The 24,286-nt window shown below is 38.3% G+C and overlaps 1 protein-coding gene across 1 annotated transcript in view; it reads left to right on the top strand.

The window, feature by feature from the left end:
* The window catches only part of Serpina7 (serpin family A member 7), a 58,915-nt gene that overhangs the window by 1,201 nt on the left and 33,428 nt on the right, over window positions 1-24,286 (top strand). Inside the window, exons 2-3 of the mRNA XM_039100095.2 lie at window positions 16,712-16,895; window positions 21,832-21,923. The gene's annotated coding sequence lies outside the window, so the exon portion shown is untranslated. The remainder of the gene's footprint in view (window positions 1-16,711; window positions 16,896-21,831; window positions 21,924-24,286) is intronic.

Raw genomic sequence — 24,286 nt, 5'->3', positions numbered from 1 at the left:
GTACTGGCTAGGCAAGTACTCCAGCGACTACACAACATCACCAGTACCTTGAATTTTTTTATATTTATTATTATTTACAGATTGGTCTAGGATGTATCATATGCTTAAGTTTTGAGAATCAGCTTCAAATTTATACTACCACATTCCAGTTAGATCTATTAATATCATTTTCTCTCTTTTCGTCAGTATATATTGGTAGTACAAAATAATGGCATTCATAATTGAATAATGAAATATTATTCTATATAGGTCTAGGTCATTCTATTATTTGTATAGTACTATTACATGTTATAATGCCTAGTACATATTATAAACAAATAATATATTCCTATGATATTATTTACATAATTCTATGTCTTAGAAGATATATCAAGAACTCTACAGAGCAGACCTCATGCCCAAGAGTAATTTCTATTTTGGCCAACACCAAACAGATTTGGGTTTTTGTGTACTTTTCATTTTGATATTTTAGTATTATTGTTTTTTTGTATGTTGATGTTGTTGTTGTCTTTTTCAAAGAGAGAAAGAATATGAACCTTGGTGAGTAGAGTCTGAAAGGAGGAAGGGAAAGAATATGATTGAAATATATTGGATCTGTGTGAAGGGGTATTGTATGAGTGAGGAGTAAGGGTAGATATTGAGATATAAAATAAATAAATAAATAAATAAATAAATAAATAATTTGTATTTTTATTGGATATTTTTATTTATATTATAAATGTTATCCCTTATCTAGTTTCCAATCCATGAACCCCCTATGCCATCCTCCTCCCGATACTTCTATGAGGGTGTTACCGCAACCATCCACCCACCTCTTCCTGCGTTCCTACCTTGACATGCACCTACACTGAGGAGTCCAGCATTGGCAAGACCAAGGGATTCTCCTCCCATTGGTGCCCAACAAGGCCATCCTCTGCTACATATGCAGCTGGAGACATGGGTCTCTCCATGTGTACCCTATGGGTGATGGTTTAGTTCCTGGGAGCTCTGTTTGGTTGGGATTGTTGTTCTTATGGGGTTGCAATCTTCTTCATCTCCTTCAATCCTTTTTCTAACTCCTCCAATAGGGAGCCCATTCTCAGTTCAATGGTTGGCTGCCAGCATTCGCCTCTGTATTTGTCATGCTCTGGCAGAGCCTCTCAGGAGACAGCTATATCAGGCTCCTATCAGCACACAGTTCTTGGCATCAGAAATAGTGTCTGGGTTTGGGGGCAGTATGGGCTGGATCCCCAGGTAAGGCAAGCTCTGAATGGCCACTTCTTCTGTCTCTGCTCCAAACTTTGTCTCCATATTTTCTCCTATGAATATTTTTGTTCCCCCTTCTAAGAAGGACTGAAGCATACACACTTGGGTTGTGCTTCACCTTGAGCTTCATGTGGTCTGTGGAATGTATCTTGGGTAATTCAAGCTTTTAGGCTAATATCCACTTATCAGTGAGTGCATTCTATGTTTTTTTTTTTTTTTTTTTTTTTTTGTGATTGAGTTACCTCGCTCAGGATGATATTATCTAGTTCCACTCAATTGCCTATGTATTTCATGAAGTCATTGTTATTGATAGCTGAGTAGTACTCCATTGTGTAGACATACCACATTTTCTATATCCATTCCTCTGTTAAAGGGCATCTGGGTTCTTTCTAGCTTCTGGCAATAAATAAGGCTGCTATGAATAGAGTGCAGCATGTGTCCTTGTTGTATATTGGAGCATCTTTTGGGTATATGCTCCGGAGAGGTATAGCTGGGTCCTCAGGTAGTGCTATGTCCAATTTTCTGAGGAGCCTCAAGACTGATTTCCAGAGTGATTGTACCAGCTTGTAATCCCACCAACAATGGAGGAGTGTACCCCTTTCTCCACATCCTCACCATCATTGGTTGTCACCTGAGTTTTTGATCTTAGCCATTCTGACTGGTGTGAGATGGAATCTTAGGGTTGTTTTGATTTGCATCTCCCTGATGACTAAGGATGTTGAGCATTTCTTTAGGTATTTCTCACACATTTGATATTCCCCAATTGAGGATTCTTTGTTTAGCACTGTACACCATTTATTAATAGGGTTGATTCTCTGGAGTCTAACTTCTTGAGTTCTTTGTATATTTTGGATATACGCCCTCTATCAGTTGTAGGATTGGTAAAGATCTTTTCCTAATCTTTTGGTTGCTGTTTTGTCCTAATGACAATGTCCTTTGCCTTACAGAAGCTTTGCAATTTTATGAGGTCCTATTTGTGTTATCATGATCTCAGAGCATAATCCATTGATGTTCTGCTCAGGAAAATTTCCCCAGTGCCCAAGTGTTCCAGGCTCTTCCCTACTTTTTCTTCTTAGTTTGAGTGTATCTGGTTAGATGTGAAGGTCCTTGATCCACTTGCACTTGAGCTTTGTACAGGGCAAGAAGAATGAATCAATTTGCTTCTTCTACAGGCTGACCTCCAGTTGAACCAGCATATTTGTTGAAAACGCTATCTTTTTTCTACTCGATGGTTTTAGCTCTTTTGTCAAAGATCAAGTGACCACAGGTGTGTGGGTTCATTTCTGGGTTTTCAATTCTATTGCACTGATTGACCTGCCTGTCTCGTACCAATACCATACAGTCTTTTTTTTTTTTTTATCACTATTGCTCTGTCATACAGCTTTAGGTCAGGGATGGCGATTCCCCCAGAATTTCTTTTATTATTGAGGATAGTTTTTGCTATCCTGGGTTTTTTGTTATTTCAAATGAATTTGCAAATTGCGTTTTCTAACTCTATGAAAAATTGAGTTGAAATTTTGATGGGGATTGCATTGAATCTATAGATTGCAAGATGGCCATTTACAATATTAATCCTGCCAATCTAAGAAAAGCATGTGAGATCTTTCAATCTTTTGAGATCTTCAATTTCTTTTTTTCAGAGACTTGAAGTTTTTGTCATACAGATCTTTCACTTGCTTGGTTAGAGTCACAACAAGGTATTTTATGTTATCTGTGACTCCTGTGAAGGGTGTCATTTCCCTAATTTCTTTCTCAGCCTGTTTATCCTTTGTGTAGAAGAAGACTACTGATTTGTTTAAGTTAATTTTTTCTATCGAGCCACTTTGCTGAAGATGTTTATAAGCAAAGTGTCTTAGGAGTTCTCTGGTGGAACTTTTGGGATTACTTAATTATACTATCTTATCATCTGCTAATAGTGATATCTTGATTCCTTCCTTTCTAATTTGTAACCCTTTGACCTCCTTTTGTTTTATGATTGTGTTGGCTAAGACTTCAAGTACTATATTGAATAGGTAGGGAGAGAGTGGGTAGCCTGGTCTAGTTTCTGATTTTAGTGGGGTTGCTTCAAGTTTCTCTCCATTTAGTTTGATGTTGACTATTGGTTTGGTGTATTGCTTTTCTATGTTTAGGTATGGGCCTTGAATTCCTGATATTTCCAAGACTTTTTGTTTTCTTTTGTTTTGGTTTTGGTTTTGGTCTTAATGCATATTTTTATTTACATTTCAAATGTTATTATTCTCTTTTGTGGTTTCCCATCCATAAGCTCCATATCCCATCCCCTTTCCCCCTTATTCTATGAGGGTGTTCCCCCTCCCCAATCACTCCCCCTTCCTGCCCTGACACTGGGGGTCCAGCCTTGGCAGGAAAAATGGATTCTCCTTCCATTGGTGCCCAACATGGCCATCCTCTGCTACATATGCAGCTAGAACCATGGATCTGTCCATGTGTATTCTTTGGGTAGTGGTTTAGTCCCTGGGAACTCTGGTTGGTTGGTATTGTTGTTCTTATGCGGTTGCAAATCCCTTCAGCTCCTTCAATCCTTTTTCTAACTCCTCCAATGGGGACCCCGTTCTCAGTCCATTGGTTTGCTGCTAGCATTCGCCTCTGTATTTGACATGCTCTGACTGAGCCTCTCAGGAGACAGCTATATATATGGATCCCTAGGTGGTGCAGGCTCTGAATGGTCACTCTTTCTGTCTCTGGTTCAAAATTTGTCTCCATATCTCCTCCTCTGAATATTTTTGTTCCCCCTTCTAAGAAGGACCGAAGCATCTGTGCTTTGGTTTTCTTTCTTCTTGAGCTTCATGTGGTCTGTGGATTTTATCCTGGATAATTTGAGCTTTGGGGCTAATATACACTCATCAGTGAGTACATACCATGTTTTTTTGTGGTCAGGTTAACGCACGCAGGATATTTTCTAGTTCCATCAATTTGCCTATGAATTTCATGAAGTCACTCTTTTTGATATCTGAGTAGTACTCTATTGTGTATATGTACTACATTTTCTGTATCCATTCCTCTGTTGAAGGACATCTGGGTTCTTTCCAGTTTTGGCTATTATAAATAAGGCTGCTATGAATCCAGGACTTTTAACATGAAGGGGTGTTGAATTGTGTCAAATTCTTTCTCAGTATCTAATGAGATGATCGTGTGTTTTTTTTTTCTTTGAATTTGTTTATATAGTGGATTACATTGATGGATTTCCATATGTTGAACCATCCCTCCATCCCTGGGTGAAGCCTACTTGATCATGATGTATGATGGTTTTGATATGTTCTTTGATTAGGGTTGTAAGCATTTTATTGAGTATTTTTGAGTCATTATTCATAAAGGAAATTGATCTGTGTTTCTCTTTTTGCATTTGTTGCAAAATTACTTTCTTGTTCTTTCTAGGGTGTAGTTTCCCTCCTTGTACTGGAGGTTTCCATCTATTATCCTTTGTAGGACTGGACTTGTGGAAAGATATTGTGTAAATTTGGTTTTGTCATGGAATATCTTGGTTTTTCCATCTATGTTAATTGAGAGTTTTGTGGGATATAGTAACCAGGGCTGGCATTTGTGTTCTCTTAGGGTCTGTATGACATCTGTCCAGGATCTTCTAGCTTGCATAGTCTCTGGTGAGAAGTCTGGTGTAATTCTGATAGATCTGCTTTTATATGCTACTTGACCTTTTCCCCCTACCATTTTTAATATTCTTTCTTTGTTTTGTGTGCTTGGTGTTTTGACTATTATGTGATGGGAGGAATTTCTTTTCTCTTCCAATCTATTTGGTGTTCTGTAGGGTTCTTGTATGTTTGTGGGCATCTCTTTAGGTTAGGAAAGTTTTCGTCTATAATTTTGTTGAAGATATTTACTTGCTTTTTAAGTTGAGAATCTGCTCTCGTCTATACCTATCATCCTTAGGTTTGACCTTCTCATTGTGTCCTGGATTTCCTGGATGTTTTGCATTAAGAACTTTTTTTTCCATTTATTTACTTTTTAATATAAGTACATTGTCACTGTCTTCAGACACCAGAAGAAGGCATCAGATCTCATTACAGATGAGTTGTAAGCCACCATGTGGTTGCTGGGATTTGAACTCAGGACCTTTGGAAGAGCAGTCAGTGCTCTTAACTACTGAGCCATCTCTCCAGCCCCCAGTTAAGAACTTTTTGCATTTTACATTTTTTGACAGTTCTGTCAATGTTTTCTATGGTATCTTCTGCCCCTGAGATTCTCTCTTCTATCTCTTGTATTCTGTTGGTGGTGTTTGTGTCGATGACTACTGATCTCTTTCCTAGGTTTTCTATCTCCAGGGTTGTCTCCCTTTGTGATTTCTGTATTGTTTCTATTTCCATTTTTAGATCCTGGATGGTTTTGTTCAATCCGTTTACCTGTTTGGTTGTCTTTTCTTATAATTTTTAAGGGATATTTGTGTTTACTCTTTACATGTTTCTACCGGTTTACCTGTGTTGTCCTATGTTTATTTATGTCCTTCTTAAAGTCCTCTATCATCATCATGAGTTGTGATTTTAAATCAAAATCTTGCTCTTTCCATGTGTTGGGATATTCTGTATTTGCTTTGGTGGGAGAACTGGGCTCTGATGTTGCCAAGTAGTCTTGGTTTCTGTTGCTTAGGTTCCTGTACTTGCCTTCTCCATCAGCTTCTCTCTGGTTTTAGCTGGTATTGCTGTCTCTGACAGTGGCTTGCCCCTCCTTTAGAAGCCTGTGTCTAAACACTCCTGAAGACCTGCTTCTCCCAGCAGGATCTGGGAATGAAGATGTGTGTCATAGTGTTAGCTTCGGGTGCAGGTGGAAACAGGAAGTATCCTATCCTAGACTGCTCCTCATATCCTTTGTTCAGAGGGCTCTAGGTGGGTTATTCTTGGGCAAGGAATGTGAGCAGAAGAGGTGGTCTTCCCTGTGTTCTCAGGATTGTCCACACTTCTGGGAGTCCAGTCTCTCCCCATGGGATTTGTGTACAGAGATCTATGGGACTGGGTCAGCTCCAGGCACCGACAGGAATAAATAAATTTAATATTAAAAAATAAATAAATTAGAGAGAGAAGGACACAGAGAACAAGAAAATAAGATGAAGAGTTTTAAAATTATGTAATTTTACATAATTATGTAATTAAAACTAATGCCTAGTAAGTTTATAATTTTTCTAATACTATGGTTTCTCTTATTAGTAAATGTAAAAGTACCATGTGTAGGTAGGTCCCCTAGGTGGTAATTTTTTTCCAAGATAGTTGGTTATCCAAAATAGTCCCACTGATTATTCAGCTTTAATTTTTGTGGCTAAGATGTGCACCCCACCAAGTACCTTAGTTAGGGTTTCATTGCTGTAAAGAGACCCCCTGACCATAGCAACTCTTATAAAGGAAAACATTTTGGGGCTGCCTTACAGGTTTAGAGATAGTGCCACTCCCTAGGCCAAGCACATTCATACCATCACATTCCATTCCTTGGCCCACATAGGCTTGTTCAAACACATGAATCTATGGGGGCCATACCTAGCTATAGCATAATGCATAGCACATTTAGTCCCACTTCAAAAGTCCCCATAGTCTATCACAGTATCACCAATGTTTAAAAGTCCAAAGTTCTAAGTCTCTTCTGAAATTATCCAACCATTTATATGTAATCCACTATAAAATCAAAATCAAAAAGCAGATCACATACCCCCTACATTACAGGATATATATTACCATTCCAAAACAACACAGAGGGAAATATGGAACAAAAGCAAGACCAAAAAACAGCTGGGGAAACCCCAAACTCTGCTTCTCCATGTCTGATGTCAAAGTACTCTTCAAATCTCCGACTCCTTTTTGCTTTGTTGACTGCAACACACTTCTTTCTTTTGGGCTTGTTCCACTCCCTGTTAGCAGGTTTCCTCAGCAGGTATCCCATGACTTTGGTATCTGTAACATCTCAGGTTATCCAAAGCAATGTCAGCTTTACAACTTCTTGTCCCAATGTCTGGAATCCACACATGATCTTCTGGGCTTCTCCAGAGAAGACTGACTTCATTCCACTGTTGTTGCTGTCCCTGGTGGTCATTCCATGGCACTGGCATCTCTAACAAACTGGTGTTTCTCATTGCAACTAGTCTTCATTAATAGCCTCTCATAGGTTCCCTTTATGGTGCCAAGCCTCAACTCCTTTGCATGACCCCTTTAGTCCCAGACTGTTAATTGCAACTGAGGCTGAACTTTTTCCAATGGCCTTTCCTGGCTTCTCATGGTGCCAAGATTCAGCTGTTCTCCAGGATCCCTTCATGTCTACAAAACCCGCATTACTTGGTTTAGTCTTACACATTACCAAGTCCAGCTGCAGCACAAGGTACAACCTTGGCTATCTCTGGGACACAGCTTCTTTGTGCCCTCAGAAAACTCTTCCTAGAAGATTTCACCTCAGGGATGCTGATCTCTTATTAATCACCATTACTTTCTTAGCTCCAGTTAACCAGCATCAATTGTTCTAGTAGCACCTTCTACTCTTGATTCTAAAGCCAGAGTCACCAAGCGAAATCTGCCAAATATTGCTGCTTACTGGAGCTGGAACATGGCCTCCTTGTTCTATTACACTATCAGCAGCTTTCTGTTTTCCAGTTCCTTCACTGCCTAAGCTTGACTGTCCTAGAATTTGCTTCATAGATTTATCATGAACTCAGAGATCTGCATGGCTCTGTTTTCTGAATGCTGGATTTAAAGGTGTGTACACCACAACTGAACCTAAGCTTTTTCTACTGGAAAATTTCTCTGTCCCAGGCTGACCTTGAACTCAGAGATCTGCATGCCTGTCTCCTAGGATCAAAGGTGCATACCACCATGCCTGGGCCTAAGCTTTTCATGGTCACTATTCCTCAAGTTTCAGATCAAAAACCTGTGTCTTCCAGCCCCAAGATTTGGATCACAGTTTCAGTCTCCATTTCTGGATTGTAGTTCATTTCAGATTAAAAGAGCAAATGTAAATAATAACCAAGTTCCTTGTACAACTGCAAAAGCATAAACAACGTTCAGTAGGATGAGATCTTGCTTCAAGGTCACAAATCCCTTAATCTAGTTATTTCCTTGAACATGGGATTTAGCTCCATTCTAGTGTCCCTTTATTCTTTGAATCATATATTTTGTACTTTTCCTTTTGAAGCTTGCTCCTTTTCCTGAAAATGCTCTTCATAAGAGTGAACTTTAGTAACCACACAACACAATTTATACGAGGCTATTTTGAGACTTCCTTTGTCAGCCTCAGGCAGACTTTTCAGTCTTATTCTTCACCAATAGATATTCTTCACTAAAATATCACAAAAACAGTCTGCAGGCCACATACTAACATTCTTCTGCACTGAAACCTCTTGGGCCAAGTGTGTAGAGTTCAACTCATCCTCACCACTAATGTCTTCCATATTCCTACTAGGATGGTCCTTTAAGCTCCACTTAAAGCATTCCACTGCTTCCCAAATACAAAGTCTCCAAATCCACATTCTTCCAAACAGAATCATGGCCAGGCCTATCACAGCAATACCAACTGGTACCAACTTCTATCTTACTTAGGGTTTTACTGCTGTGAACAGACACCATGACCAAGGCGACTCTTTTTTTTTATCATCTTTTTTTTTCTTTCTATTGGATAATTTTTTATTTACATTTCAAATGTTATTCCCTTTCCTCGTTTCTCGGACATAAGTCTCCAATCCCCCCCCTTCTTCTATAAGGGTGTTCCCCTCCCCATGTCCAACCCTTTGGACTCCCCTCCTCAATAGTCCCCAACATTGGGGGTCCAACCTTGGCAGGACCAAGAGCTTCTCCTTCCATTGATGCCCAACAAGGCCATACTCTTCTACAAATGCAGTTGGGGGCATGGGTCAGTCTAGGTATAGTCTTTGGGTAGTGGTTTAGTCTCTGGGAGCTCTGGATGGTTGGCATTCTTGTTCTTAATGGGTTGCAAGCCCCGTCAGTTCTTTCAATCCCTTCTCTAATTCCTCCAATGGGGGTCCCATTCTTAGTTCAGTGGTTTGATGCTAGCATTCTCCTTTGTATTTGACATGCTCTGGCTGTGTCTCTTAGGAGACATCTATATCCTGTTCTGTCAGCATGAACTTCTTATCTTTATCAATCTCATCTAGTCTTCATGGATATATATATATATATATATATATATATATATATATATATATATATATATATGCCACATGTGGGGCAGGCTCTGAAAGGCCATTCCTTCAGTCTCTGCTCCAAACTTTGCCTCCTATCCCCTCCTATGAATATTTTCCCCCTTTTAAGAGGGAGTGAAGCATTCCTACTTTGGTCATCTTTCTTGAGCTTCATATGGTCTGTGGGTTGCATCTTGGGTAATTCGAGCTTTTGGGCTAATACCCACTTATCAGTGAGTGCATACCATGTGTTTTTCTGTGATTGGGTTACTTCAATCAGGATGATATTTTCTAGTTCAATCCATTTGCCTATGAATTTCATGAAGTCATTGTTTTTGATCAATTGTGTAGATGTACCACATTTTCTGTATCCATTCTTTTGTTGAAGGGCATCTGGGTTTTTTCTAGCTCCTGGCTATTATAAATAAAACTGCTATGAACATAGTGGAGCATGTGTCTTGGTTGTATGTTGGAGCATCTTTTGGGTATATGCCCAGGAGAGGTATAGCTGGGTACTCAGGTAGTACAATGTACAATTTTCTGAAGAACCTCCAGACTGATTTCCAGAGGGGTTGTACCAGGTTGCAATCCCACGAACAATGGAGGAATGAGTCTCTTTCTCTACATCCTCTCCAGCGTCTGTTGTCACCTGAGTTTTTGATCTTAGCTATTCTGAGTAGTGTGAGGTGAAATCTCAGTGTTGTTTTGATTTGCATTTCCAGATGACTAAGGATGTTGAGCATTTCTTGAGGTACTTCTTTGATATTCCTCAGCTGAGAATTCTTTGTTTAGCTCTGTAGCCCATATTTAGTAGGGTTATTTGGCTCGCTGGAGTCTAACTTCTTGAATTCTTTTTATATTTTGGATATTAGGCCTCTATCAGATTTAGGATTTGTAAAGATCTTTTCCCAATCTGTTGTTTACCATTTTATCCTAATGACAGTGCCCTTTGCCTTATAGAAGCTTTGGAGTTTTGCGAGGTCCCATTTGTCAATTCTTGATATTAGAGCATAAGCCATTGGTGTTTTGTTCAGGAAAATTTCCCCAGTGCCCCTGTGATCGAGATTCTTCCCCACATTTTCTTCTATTAGTTTGAGTTATCTGGTTTTATGTAAATGTCCTTGATCCACTTGGACTTAAGCTTTCTACGGGATGAATAGTATGGGTCAATTTGCATTCTTCTACATGCCGACCTCCAGTTGAACCACCACCATTTATTTAAAATGCTATCTTTTTTCCATTGGATGATTTTGGCTCCTTTGTCAATGATCAAGTGGCCATAGGTGTGTGGGTTCATTTCTGGGTCTTCAATTCTATTCCACTGGTCTATCTGCCTGTCTCTGTACCAATACCATACAGTTTTTATCACTATTGCTCTGTAATACTGCTTGAGTTCAGGGATAGTGATTCCCACAGAAGTCCTTTTATTGTTGAGGATAGTTTTCGCTATCCCAGGTTTTTCTGTTATTCCAAATGATTTTGCAAATTGCTCTTTCTATAAGAATTCAGTTGGAATATTGATGGGGATTGCATTGAACCTGTAGATAGTTTTTGGCAAAATGGCCAGGTTTACTATATTAATCCTGGCAATCCATGAGCATGGAAGGTCTTTCCATCTTCTGAGATCTTCAATTTCTTTCTGCAGAGACTTGAAGTTCTTGTTATACAGATCTTTCATTTGCTTGGTTAAAGTCACACGGAGGTATTTTATATTATTTGGGATTACTGTAAAAGGTGTCATTTCACTAATTTCTTTCTCAGTCTGTTTATCCTTTGAGTTAAGGAAGGCTACTGATTTGTTAGATTTAATTTTATATCTAGCCACTTTGTTTAAGTTGCTTATCAGGCTTAGTAGTTCTCTGTTTGAACTTTTGGAGTCATATCATCTGCAAATAGTGATATTTTGACTTCTTCTTTGCAATTTGTATCCCTCTGACCTCCTTTTGTTGTCTGATTGCACTGGCTAGAATTTTCAGTACTTTATTGAATAAGTAGGGAGAGAGTGGGAAGCCTGGTCTAGTCCCTGATTTTAGTGAGATTACTTTAAGTTTCTCTCCATTTAGTTTAATGTTAGCTACTGGTTTGTTGTATATTGCTTTTACTATCTTTAGGTATGGGCCTTGAATTCCTGATGTTTCCAGGATTTTTATCATGAAGGTTGTTGAATTTTGTCAAATGGTTCCTCAGCATCTAATGAAATGATCATGTTTTTTTTTCTTTGAGTTTGTTTATATAGTGGATTACTTTGATGTATTTCCTTATATTGAATCATCCCTGCATCCCTGGGATGAAGCCTACTTGATCATGATGGATGATCATTTTTTTGTGTTTTGGATTTGGTTTGTGAGAATTTTATTGAGTATTTTTGCGTCGATATTCATAAGGGCAATTGGTCTGATGTTCTTTTTTTTGTTGGGTCTTTATGTGGTTAAGGTATAAATGTAATTATGGCTTCATAGAAGGCATTAGGTAGTGCTCCTTCTGTATCAATTTTGTGGAATAGTTTGGATAGTATTGGTATGAGGTCTTCTATGAAGGTCTGATAGAATTCTGCACTAAACCCATCTGGACCTGGGCTCTTTTTGGTTGGGAGAGTTTTAATGACTGCTTTTATTTCTTTAGGAGTTATGGGGTTGTTTAAATTGTTTATCTGTTCTTGATTTACCTGGTATCTGTCTAGGAAATTGTCCATTTTCTCCAGATTTTCCAGTTTTTTTTTTAATATAAGCTTTTGTAGTAGGATCTGATGACTTTTTGATTTCCCTCAGATTCTGTTGTTATGTCTCTCTTTTCATTTATGACTTTGTTAATTTGGATACACACTCTGTGCATTCTGGTTAGTCTGTCTAAGGGTTTATCTATCTCATTGATTTTCTCAAAGAGTCAGCTCCTGGTTTTGTTGATTCTTTGTATAGTTCTTTTTGTTTCTACTTGGTTGGTCAGCCTTGAGTTTGATTATTTCCTCCCTTCTACTCCTCTTGGCTGTATTTGCTTCTTTTTGTTCTAGAACTTTTATGTGTGCTATCAAGCTGCTGCTGTATGCTCTCTCCTGTTTCATTTTGCAGGCACTCAGAGGTATGAGTTTTTCTCTTAGCATTGCTTTCATTGTGTCCCATAAGTTTGGGTATGTTGTGCCTTAATTTTCATTAAATTCTAAGAAGTCTTTAATTTCTTTCTTTATTTCTTCCTTGACCAGGTTATCATTGAGTAGAGCATTGTTCAACTTCCATGTATATGTGGGCCTTCTTCCCTTATTGTTATTGAAGACCAGCTTTAGCCCGTGGTGGTCTGATAGGACGCATCAGATTATTTCTATCTGTATGTGCTGAGGCCTGTTTTATGACTGAATACATGGTCAATTTTGGAGAAAGTACCATGAGGTGGTGAGAACAAGGTATATCCTTTTGTTTTAGGATAGAATGTTCTATAAATATCTGTTAAGTCCATTTGGTTCATGACTACTCTTCGTCTGTCTATGTCTCTGTTTAATTTCTGTTTCCATGATCTGCCCATTGATGAGAGTGGGGTGTTGAACTCTCCTACAATTATTGTGTGAGGTGCAATGTGTGCTTTGAGCTTTAGCATGGTTTCTTTTATGAATGTAGGTACCCTTGCATTTGGAGCATAGATATTTAGGATTGAGAGTTCATCTTGGTGGATTTTTTCCTTTGATTCATATGAAGTGTTCTTCCTTATAGTTTTTGATGACTTTTGACTGAATGTCGATTTTATTTGATATTAGAATAACTATTCCAGCTTGTTTCTTCAGACCATTTGCTTGGAAAGTTTTTTTTATTATAAATGATAACATTTAACTGGGATTGGCTCATAGGTTCAGAGGTTCAGTCCATTATCATTATGGTAGTGTCCAGGCAGACATGTTGCAGGAGGAGCTTAGAGTTCTACATCTTGTTACAAAGGCAGCTGGGAGAAGACTTAATTCAGGGAAGTGAGAAGGAGGGTTTCAACGTCCACCCCCCACATTGACAAACCTATTCTGCCAAGGCCACACCTCCTAATAGTGCCATACCCTCAGCCAAGCATATTTAAAGCACCTCAAACTTTAAAAGCAGCAACCACCACAAATCAAGTGTTTGTAGATTGTATAAATGCTTAAAGAGGAAAAGTAAAAGGAAGTCTATTTTACCATATGTCTGAGAAGGACCATCATCACTATAGGTTTTGTTTTGTTTTGTTTTTTGTTTGTTTTTTTTTGTTTTGTTTTGTTTTGTTTTGCCTCTGGGACATTTTGTTTTCTGCATTAGTGGACTATCCTTCTCTTAAGTTTATCACTAATCCTGGCACCTTTCTCACTCAATCAGGTTCTTATCATTGAGTAAAAAAATCTTATCGTTTCATCTGTTTCATGGGTGAATCTGGTTTTCAATGTTTTATCCTATAGAATGTATATTTTTGTATTGTGTTATGCTGATTGAGTGTATATTTTCAGCAGTACATACTAGAAACTGTAGGATGTCATACAGGTGAGGGCGGGTACAGGATAGAACATGGCCTGTCATTGGACGAGAAGGAAGGTTGGGTGGGAGAAAAGTTTGAGGGAAGGGGAGGAGGGAATGGAAAAGACGGGAGACTAGTGGAGACTGCAGAGAGTAGTCATGGAGAGAACATGGAGGCCACCATTAAGATTCCACTCTGTGTATTTACAGGTTGTTATGAATATTCTTAAGGGATGGATGTGTACAGGGCTTTGTATGTTTAGGTGGGCAATTATATCTTATCAATTGGATCAGAAGTTATTGTGTTGTGTCTTCTCTCATGTGCAGATTTAAGTGTAAGAGAGTGTGTGGCGTCCAGAGACACTGGGCCACCACAGACTTGGGATGTGTGCTTACTGTGGTGCCAGATCTAGGGGGGGTAAAAGACAGCCCTTTTTTATAATTTTACAACAATAAGAAACAATCTCTCCTACTATCTCAGAAATGCTTCTCGTATTGTAGATTTGGTCATTGTTGGATATTAGTGATATCTTGTTAAAAATTTATTGCATTCTGTGCATTGCCTCCTAACATCCAAGAATATGTGACTTGCCTATTACTTGAAAGTAAACTACATTTGTTTCCTTGGGGAAAAAGGACCTGGGGGAAGAAAAAAGCACACATGAAATTATAGATTTCGTCATTAACCTTCTGCTATGCCTTGAACCTGGAATGTTTCCAAAAAGCCCATGTGGAAAAAACCTTTATTATGAGCAGGATTTAGAGACAGTGAAAGTTTTGATTTGAGGAGGACATTAATTTACAGGAGACTGGCCCTCACAGGGAACTGTAAATCTTTAGTTTCTTGACCTTTCTTTCATTTCTTTCTTTCTTCCTTCCTTTTACTACACCAGCCCAAATTCCCAGTATACTTCATGTGGACACTCAGATGAATAGTTTTAAGCACATTATAGGCTCTTGATGAAGATTTCCCATCTCATCATGGACATATAGGAGACCTGTCCAAACTCCTGCTAGGTAATATCCTACTATGGAGAAGGGAGGTGAACAAGAAGTTCCCCTACAAGCTGAAGTGCTGCTCACAATTGATAGTTTCTAGGACAGAGAAAGTCAGTTTTCTTTAAGGGTGTGGCTCCTGAGGGCTCAACATATTCCAGTGGAAGGTCAGCTATCCAAAATTATATGTGCAATTTAAGTTGGACTTGATGGGCTTCAGAAACAAAAGAAGAGGACATGATGTTGAATATTGCCTTGGTTACTTTTCTATGGCCATGTTAAGACATCATGATCAAGGCGATGTAGAAAGCATTTAATTTTGGGCTCATGGTGTCAGAGGTTTAGAGTCCATGACTATCATGATAGGAAGCATTGTAGCAGGCAGGCAGTCATGGCAATGGAGCAGTATCTGAGAGCTGTATCTTACCAGCAAATAGAGTCAGAGAGAGGGAAAAAGCTGGGAATGGTGTGGGCCTTTGAAACCTCCAAGCCCACCCCTAGTGACACACTTCTTCCCAAGACCAGACCTCTTAATCCTTCACAAACTGTTCCACCAACTGAAGACCAAGCATTTAAATATATGAGAGTATGGGAACCATTCTTCTTCAAACTACCACAGGTTGGTAGGGACAGGTGTTGGGTCTGGGAAGAGTTGGGGTGTGAGTGAAAATGATCAAATCATAGTAAATGAAATTCTTGTCATAGTAAATGAAAGCTAATATATATTCTTAATTATAATGCTGGTTTATTTTTGTTTGTTTCTGTAAACTCAAGTTAGAATATGAACCAAAATCCTTGACTAGATAAATATAATCTTACACTTATCTATACCTTTTGTGGTGTTATTGGCAAATCCCACAACCCATACACATGTATGTGTATGTATATATTTGCTAATAACATATATATGTGATATATTTGCCAATAACATCACAAAAGCTATACATGTATGTGTTATATATGTATATGTGTTATTGACAAACTATATTATATAAATATAGGCTTTTATAATTGCTATCAGTAAGATTAAGACAGCCTGAAAAACTTTGGTATTTTTTTTTGGTTGTATATATAACAGACAGGCTAGTGACAAATTTTGTAGTGCTTTATTTTTCTAGTGTGTGTTTCTTTTATTAAGTATGTACAGTGTATTCATGTGTGTGTGTATGTGTATATGTACATTATATGTGTGTGTATACTACATTGTCATGTAGATGTGCAGATGTCAGATGTTCTACACTTTTACTTTCCCATTTATTACCTTTAGACACTAAACTCAGAGCTTTCTGTGTTCTTTTTTTACATTTTTGAGACTGTTCTTTTCATTCTTTTCATTGATAGCTCTCATCTACTGTTGAGCCCCTTTAATATGTTTTTAATGTTTTATGTTTTCAACTACAGGGTTTCAACTTCCTTGGTTTTTAAAAATAGTTTGTGTCTTTATAATTATATTTACCATTTGATGCGGCATTGTTATAATAACTACCTTCACTTATCTACCCCATGATTCTTTTAGTTCTTTGAACTTTTTAAGATTTATTTATTTTTATTTATGTCCTTGTGTATACCTATGTGAGTTAATGTGCACTACATGCATGCAAGTGCCCATGGAGCTCATAAGCTTGTTAGTTTTCCTTGATCTAGAGTTACAGTACAGTTGTAGTTGCTTGAAACCAAATGTTGGGCTCTACAAAGCTGTCAACTTCTGTTATCCACTGAGCTACCTCTCCAGCTACCCTTTCAGTATTCTTGTGATAGCTCACTGAAAAAAGAGATATCTGGTTTTCCTCACATATTGTTCCTTAAGAAAAAAGAAACAAGAAGGCAATTATATGGGGCTGTCAAGCTGGTTCAGAGATTTTATCTTATCTTTCAGAACTTGGTAGTAAGACTATTGCTAAAGATAGCACATTGTTGCATCACCAAAGAAGAAGAAACCAAACTGGTACTGACCTAGAAGTTTCATCACTTCTGGATAGCTTTCGTAGTGCTGGAAGGTTATATGCAAACTACATCCATCTGTATTCCCTGCAAACTCTAATATCATATGGCCTGACAAGGTATGACTCCTGGTGCAATAGTGGCATGGGTGTTATGGGAATGACCAATTATTTTTAAAATGGATATATGTTCTGGTCCATGAGATGGAACCCATAGCTTGTACCATTAAAGGGACCAAGAAACTGTGGGTAGATGGTTTATAGTTTATAGTACTGGAAGAACCCCTAGTACTATAATTATACTAAATAGACATAGTACTAAAATGACTCCCAATGAATTATTGCTTGTGCCATAAATTAGAACATCTCTCAGACCTCACAGTAAAAGTGTTTCCTTGCAGTAGATGAAAATTAACAGAGACTCTCAACTTGTCTACATTCAGAGAATAAGAGAATTGAGTACTCGGCCCTAAATGGGACTTGTAATATATCACACTCATTACCTCCTAAGATTTAGGACTATTCTCAAGAGAAGGGGCAGAAAGATTATAAGAGCTCCTCAGCTGGTGGATAACATCAAGGAAACAGTATTTTCCATACATGACAGATGGAGCAGTTGCAGATATGAACTCACAGTGACTGTGACAGCACATAAAAGGCCTGCACAAGCTCAAGTCAGACAAAATCCCAGCATGAAAGGGGGAGGGGCACAAAAGTCCCAGCACTAGCTGAGTAGCTACCGGCATTTGATAGCTTCTGGGAGAGCGAGAGTCAGTTTTCTTTAATGAAGTGACCCCTGGCAGGTCAACCACATGCCAGGAGTGGCCTAACTCACAAGGGTACTTGTACAAAACAACCTCAACTTGATGGGGAAGGAAAAAGAAAATAACTCAAAAGTTGGAGGGGAACAAAAGGGGTGGGAAAGAGGGTTGTTATGAGGTTGCTTTGAGGATTGGAGGGGAAAAGATGCCCATGTGGCCTAAAAATGAATAAATTATTCTTGTTAAAATAAATTAATTTTATAACTATAATATTTTTATTAACTGTTTCCTATGAGGAAAATACTTTTCTTATATAAAAACACCATTCTGAATTATAAATGTCGCAGATTTTTTTCATAGACTAAGTTAAAACTTTGATGACTAAAATTTTTCCATTTGGTAAATTTTAAGCAGTTCATTGATGTACCATGCTAAAATGATCCCATAAAATTATATATAAAATTAATTTCTTTATTTTATGAAGAATCCATTTGTATTAAAATATTACAGAAAATATTGTTATTTCTTATAATTTACACAGATGGCAAGAATTTAAAGTTAATATGTAATATGGAAAAATACTAAAACAGTGTTCAAAGTCAAAACAAAATGTTGACAAAGATAGTTCAGTTTTTAGTAGAAGTCAAATGATAAAAAGTTTAATAAAATGCAAGAATAAAACCCAGTGTTTACTAGTCAGATCTCTTCAGATAAGCATCTCAAAATTATAGAAATTTGGAATTTATACTCATGTAGAATACTAAATAAGAAGAAAACAGAAGTTTACTTAAATCTCTATTTCAATTGCTCAATTTACTGTAGCAGAAATCTAACATTTATAAACTTTAGTCCTGTACAAACATGCTTTCAACATATTGTACATATGCAGTCTGAAATGGACTTCTGAAAATGAGTTATTGTTGGAAACCAAAAAGTAAAAAATAAAGAGACAATACAAAACTAAAACTTGAATGGTAATGAGAATATTATTGAAAACGAACAAATGTCCTACCATATATTCTGTTCAGGGAGGCTCTCCCTCTTCCACCTCCTCCCAGATCCTCCTTACCTCTCCACTCACTCAACTCCTTGTTCTTTCTTTCCTTTGAGAATATTTTTGTGTGCTAGTTCAGAAGGCCCTGCATTCTTTTTTCCTTCTGTTTGCATAAACTTTGTGCTTATTTTGCATAAAGCACATTCTTTAAATGAAATCCATCTCTCGTACTGAGATTGAGCATGCGCTCAGGTGGACTTGGTTGTTCAACAAGTTAAATCAATTTCAGGAATCCTTGGACATTTTTATCTATAAACTGACTTTCCATAGCGATTTCAATGGAAGGCTGATAAATAAAGCCTGATTGTGAGTTGCCATTTTTTTAACATGATGACAGATCTCTTCCAAGTCCTATATGTAGTTCCCTTGTGTGCAGTGTTTAGAGAGAGGCTAGTACCCAGCTAGGTACATTTTGGAGTCTTATCTACACTGTACCTTGTGTTTGTACACTGCCTTCCTTGTAGAAATGTTGCTATTAAACACCCGAGGAGTTCATTTAAATAATTCTTTGACTAATATTCTTAACTCAACATAAACAAGATAAATGATACCTTATAAAGTCCTAGGGAAGGAAACAGTGCATCTTCTAGCTCATTTAAATGGACTACAGCACAGTCGTGTTTCTAAAAATAGGCAGAAATCTGCTGTGCTTGTTTTCAATGGAAGAACAGCTTTGCCATTTAGTTGTTTTCTCTCAGTGATGGAACAAGTTTGATGAAATAATAAGAGCCAAATTGCTTTCCATTTTTATTTTGAGGCAGCCTTTTGTATTAGCTAATGCGTACCAACTATTAAGAGTCTAAAGTAAGGTGTCACAATACTTTCTGTCTATTTCCTATAAGCTGCACTCTTTCAACAACCTAACTTGAGTTGCTCTGTTTCAGAAAGTGTGTAATCACCGATTCTGCAGCGATAGTAGCATTTTCAGTTGCCAGCTCCATATAAATTTGTTTTATTATCTCTTCAGCCTCCACAGTCTGTCCTAGAGACTCTGAGCATACTGTCTCTTTGTTATTCGTTAGTTGGAAAATACTTGATAAGGAAAAGCACAGTCCGCTAGCCATGTAGGCCTTGGGCGATTTCTGGAGGAAGGATTGTTTTCTAATTATAACTTTGTGTTATGTGATTTATAATTTAATTATTGTCATTGAGATTGGCGTCATAGCCTGGACTCCAATAAGCCAATCTCAGCTTCAAGACATCATCTGAAACAGCCAATAAAAATAGTGAAAAGGAGAAGAGATTTAATCAATGTGGTCACATTTCCCACAATTTGGAAAAAAAAAAGAACAAAGAGATTCAGTGACTGCTTCTTGCCCCACAAAATCGATTTTTGGACTCCTGAAGTGAGATATTTAATATATAAATAGGGGTCCAGGGAGGCACACATCTGACAAGGTGTGCGCCTTGTTAAGGTGTGGTTCTGCCCATTACTGAACCATTGTTGTCTGGGTTCCAGTATCTCCAGTAAGGTGTTCTGACAAGATGTCAGCATTTCACAAAAAAGATCTTTCTGGAAAGCAAGATCATGCTCTGGCTAGCACCAGGGTTAAGCCCTTTCTTTCTCTCTGCTGAAAATTCCTAAAGGAGCATTTTTTTCAATACTCTGGTGGTCAGATTGAGGGACCTAAATGTCTTTTTATAATATATTTAAAGATTTTTTTTTAAAGACTCAGAAGGAGACAGTGTGAGGAACTTAACAGCCTTAGAAGAAACATCAGGACAGGCAAGTTAGAGATCTGGGCAGCCTCCCAGGAGGAAAGGATTGAAAAGGAGAGAAGTCTTAGATTTTCTGAATTAGAAAAAAAAAAAATCGGACAGCCTTGGCTTACGTTGCCCTGAATGCCATACCATAATCTCTTTCAGGTCTTGGTGTTTGATTTTAAAGGTGCAGTTTGACAATCTGCCTGATGTTGCGTATTAGCTGTGTAGTAATTTTATACTATTTCAGGTGGAGCAACTCTGTAAAACTGTAAATAGGAATAGATCAGGCTCAAGAGTTAGACATTCCCGGTGTTTCGCATGGCTATTTTTTTGTGGGAAGCATCATATTCTAGAAAATATATTGCAGCAGCCCTGGGCATTACTGCTTCCCCCGTTGGAGGCTGCTATCATTATTTGCAATTTGGTTTAATGACTGGTTGAATTATACTGAAAATGTCTCCTGTTCCTTCCCTCATGGATGACAGTGCTGACAGTATTGGCTTCCTATGTATGTCCATGGCCACTCTGGGATGAGAGTTGTTTTGTCATGGCTCACTTTGATGATCTCTTTCCCAGACCATGTTCAGCCATTATTCGCTATTCATTGTTGGTTGGGGAATACGTTGTTCAACAGATGGATCCAATTAAATTCAGGTTCCCTTGAAGAAATAGTGTTTTCGGCTGCGCTGACCCCAACAGGGAGTCTTCTAAAGTATCTTTATCCTCAATTTGCTTGGCAAGAGAGCTTGCCTATTACTTTAGCTTTTATTTGTAATGATTTTGATTCCTCTTAATTGCTTTTAGTCGCAGACTCTATTAATTTTTGAGAGGAGCATGAGCTTTGACTTCATACTCTATTGCAAGTGGATTAACTCTCTGAAAGGGAAAGATTCAGAAAGCTTGGCCTTGGGCAAAGCTTTCTTTGCTTTACTCCCTGTTCAAAATCTTTGTGATGTGGATTTGGATCTGGGGGATAGGGGAAAATGGTTTTGAGTGAAGGAGTACTCTTTCAAGTCCTATCCAGAGTCCCTCTTGCTGCAAATACCATTTAGTTGTTCTATGAAACCAAATGCAGCAAAACAGGCTATTCTTCCCAAGGTTAGACAGAGTCTTCCAAGACCAGCAGAATCCTTCATAAGAGAATGGACAGAGTACAAGTAAATGTGTAACTCCCAGAATTTGCTTTTGGTTATGGAATATGTTATTTGAGCCTATTGTTTCCTCCTCTGTATTAACACTAGGTAGCGCTCTGAACGCAGGCTTGTATCCGTTCTCTTGTAGAGGACATAGAGCTATATATCATGTTAGGAACATGATAGTGGGGGATGCGAGTGTTATGATAGGTTGACTTTTGAAAAATATTGTAATCACCCAGTTCTCTATAAGTAGCTCCAAATAAACTCAAGTTACTCATCAAAACTAACTTCAGTGAGACCTTCTTTGGGATGTTTGTATCATGGTCAGATGTTAATCATATATCGCCCCCTAAAAGTCATTCGATGGGTAAGGCTTTTAATAAATGACACTTCTATTTTAGGAGGCATGTACTCCTGAATGTCTTACTAGAGACTGAAACTTTGCAACAGAGACAATAGAAAGGAGAACCCAGGCAAGAATGCACAAATACAGGTAAGGCTTTAATGAAATCTTGAATGCTTTTGCTTGCAAGCAAAAGGGAGACATCTTAGACCAAAGAGATCATACTGCTCTCTTGAACAGTGGAAGAAGTGTGCTGGGTAGGGCTAACTAGGAGTCCCCAACCTGCCCTAAAAACTTCAGGTGTATAGGTTGCTGATGCTTCTCTAAGGGCATGAGAGGGAAATATAAAGTATTCTCAAGAATTGACTCTCCTAGAAAAGAATCTCTTTACCCCGCTGGAGGCCTACTAGTCTGTGCAGGGAAGAAGCCACACATTAGGGCCTTCATCCTGTGATGGCAGCATGAAAGAAGGACCTTCTGCATCTACATTGCAGTCACCTGGAAAATGGACTTAGGGAAAAAAGTAGCTTGAAACAACTTTAAGTGTTCTATTCTTTCTAGAAGGATCATTCAAGAGCTGGAGGAAGATAAATCTCTACTTTATTGGCTGCAACAGTCTTGAATCTTCCTGAGAAAGGGAGAAAGAGGGCATGGATGTTGATTCAATTATCATAGTCTCTCATGATTATTATTGAATTTCAATAGATTTTCCTGAATAACTGTTGCTTTGCTTGAAGCACCACCTGAAGGTCAGTTCTAGAGAACTCAAATGATCAGATTAAAAATAATTTAGGAGACTGGGAGATATTTTAACCAGAAAAAGTCTTCACTCAATAAAAGGTGAATACCTGAGGTTAGCCCCTAGCTGAAGTGTTTTAACACTCACATACTTTAATTCTGGCGCTGGAGGCAGAAAGGCAGGTTGATGATCTCTGGGGCTGTCTGGCTAGCCACTCTGATCTAATCACCATGCCCCAGGTCCTAGTGAGAGACCCTGTACCAAAACTCAAGATAGAAAGTTCCTGAAGAACAGTACTGCACCATATACAAACACACCAGCACACACAGGAACATGCACACTTCCAAACAGCTACATAAAGAATAAACTGTTTATTTATGATATTTATTATAAAATTTAAACTGGAGAGATATTCAGAGCTCTTTAAAATATCATACCCTCAGGGTTACTTCCAGAAATCTCACTAATAGATCTATTAGGAGGCTATTCCGTCTGGGAAATGTCAATAGCACGAATATGAGAACAGATTTTGAAACAACCCTTGATTCTTATGTCTACTAGTATACCAATAGAAGTATTTCATCATGCAGAGTATGCCATTGCTTGATTTCAGGTGTTCCAGGTACCAGAAATTCTGGCAAAGCTTAGTTCAAAGGATTACTATTATATGGCGAGATTTTGCTACTCACAAAGGAAGAACACCTCCATAGATTTATAGCTTATTCTTCTGCTGTGACAAAACACCATGTCCAGGGCAACTTATAAATGGAAGGGTTAATTTGGCTTACGGTTCCAGCGGATTGAGTCTATCATGGTAGGGAGGAATGGCAGCAGGCCAGCATAACAGCTGGAGCACTAAGCTGATGGCTCACACCCTCAACCATAATCCCAAAGCAGCAAGAGTGAACTGAAAGTGGGATGGAGCTTTGAAATCTCAAAGCCCCCAGTGATTTACTTTCTTTAGCAAGTCTAAACCACCTAGCACCCCTACCCTGCCCTGCAAACAGCAACGCCAACTAGAGAGCAAGTGTTTAAATACCTTAGAATATGGGGGACTTTTCTTATTCCTCCAGCCACAATAACCCAAATTAGTTTCCGTTCCTTCTGGACAGCAGTGGTAGCCACAGAAGAGGCAGGGAAACCTTGCAGTTTGTTAGGAACGGGCCACGTCAGTTCTACTGCAACCATCGTTTTATATGTTTGTGTAGAGTAAGGGAAATTGAAGACTATCATTAGGGCATTGATAATGTGGCAAAGGCACATCTGTTTCTCTAACCTGCTCATGTGTTTACTATAAAGCAGCACAAAACACCAAGAGAAGCCCTACAAGTCCATGGGGAAAGAGTAGACTAAATATTTAACATAACCCACCTGTAGCATTTGTAAAATTTACAAGGCTCAAAACAAAGCTTCAATTGGAGGTCTGCATGACATCTTCTTAACTATATGAAATGTTTCAGTCAACTAATTACCAGTTAAGTAAAACAATGTGTATCTGTTACTGGTTATTGGCCGTGGGCTGATTGGTTCCAGGTTCTTGACCTCTTATCCAAAAATACTTGAAAATAAATGCTCACAGAGATTTGCAGAAGTGACATAACATTTTATTTTTTCTGGAGTAAAGCAGTAGTGCAGATTGGTAGAGGGATATGCTATTAAGACTGATAGCAGGTCACATGAATGAAAGCACTTCAAGGCCCTGGGCTGTCCCCTTCTGTACGTCTTTGGGAAGTTGAGGATGGTTACAACGACATATACTTTGTGTGGTTCCCTA

Source organism: Rattus norvegicus, chromosome X, assembly GCF_036323735.1.
Source record: "Rattus norvegicus strain BN/NHsdMcwi chromosome X, GRCr8, whole genome shotgun sequence".
Lineage (NCBI taxonomy): Eukaryota > Metazoa > Chordata > Mammalia > Rodentia > Muridae > Rattus > Rattus norvegicus.
The sequence above is the reverse complement of the archived record's forward strand: the minus strand, read 5'-3'. Positions and strand labels throughout refer to the sequence as shown.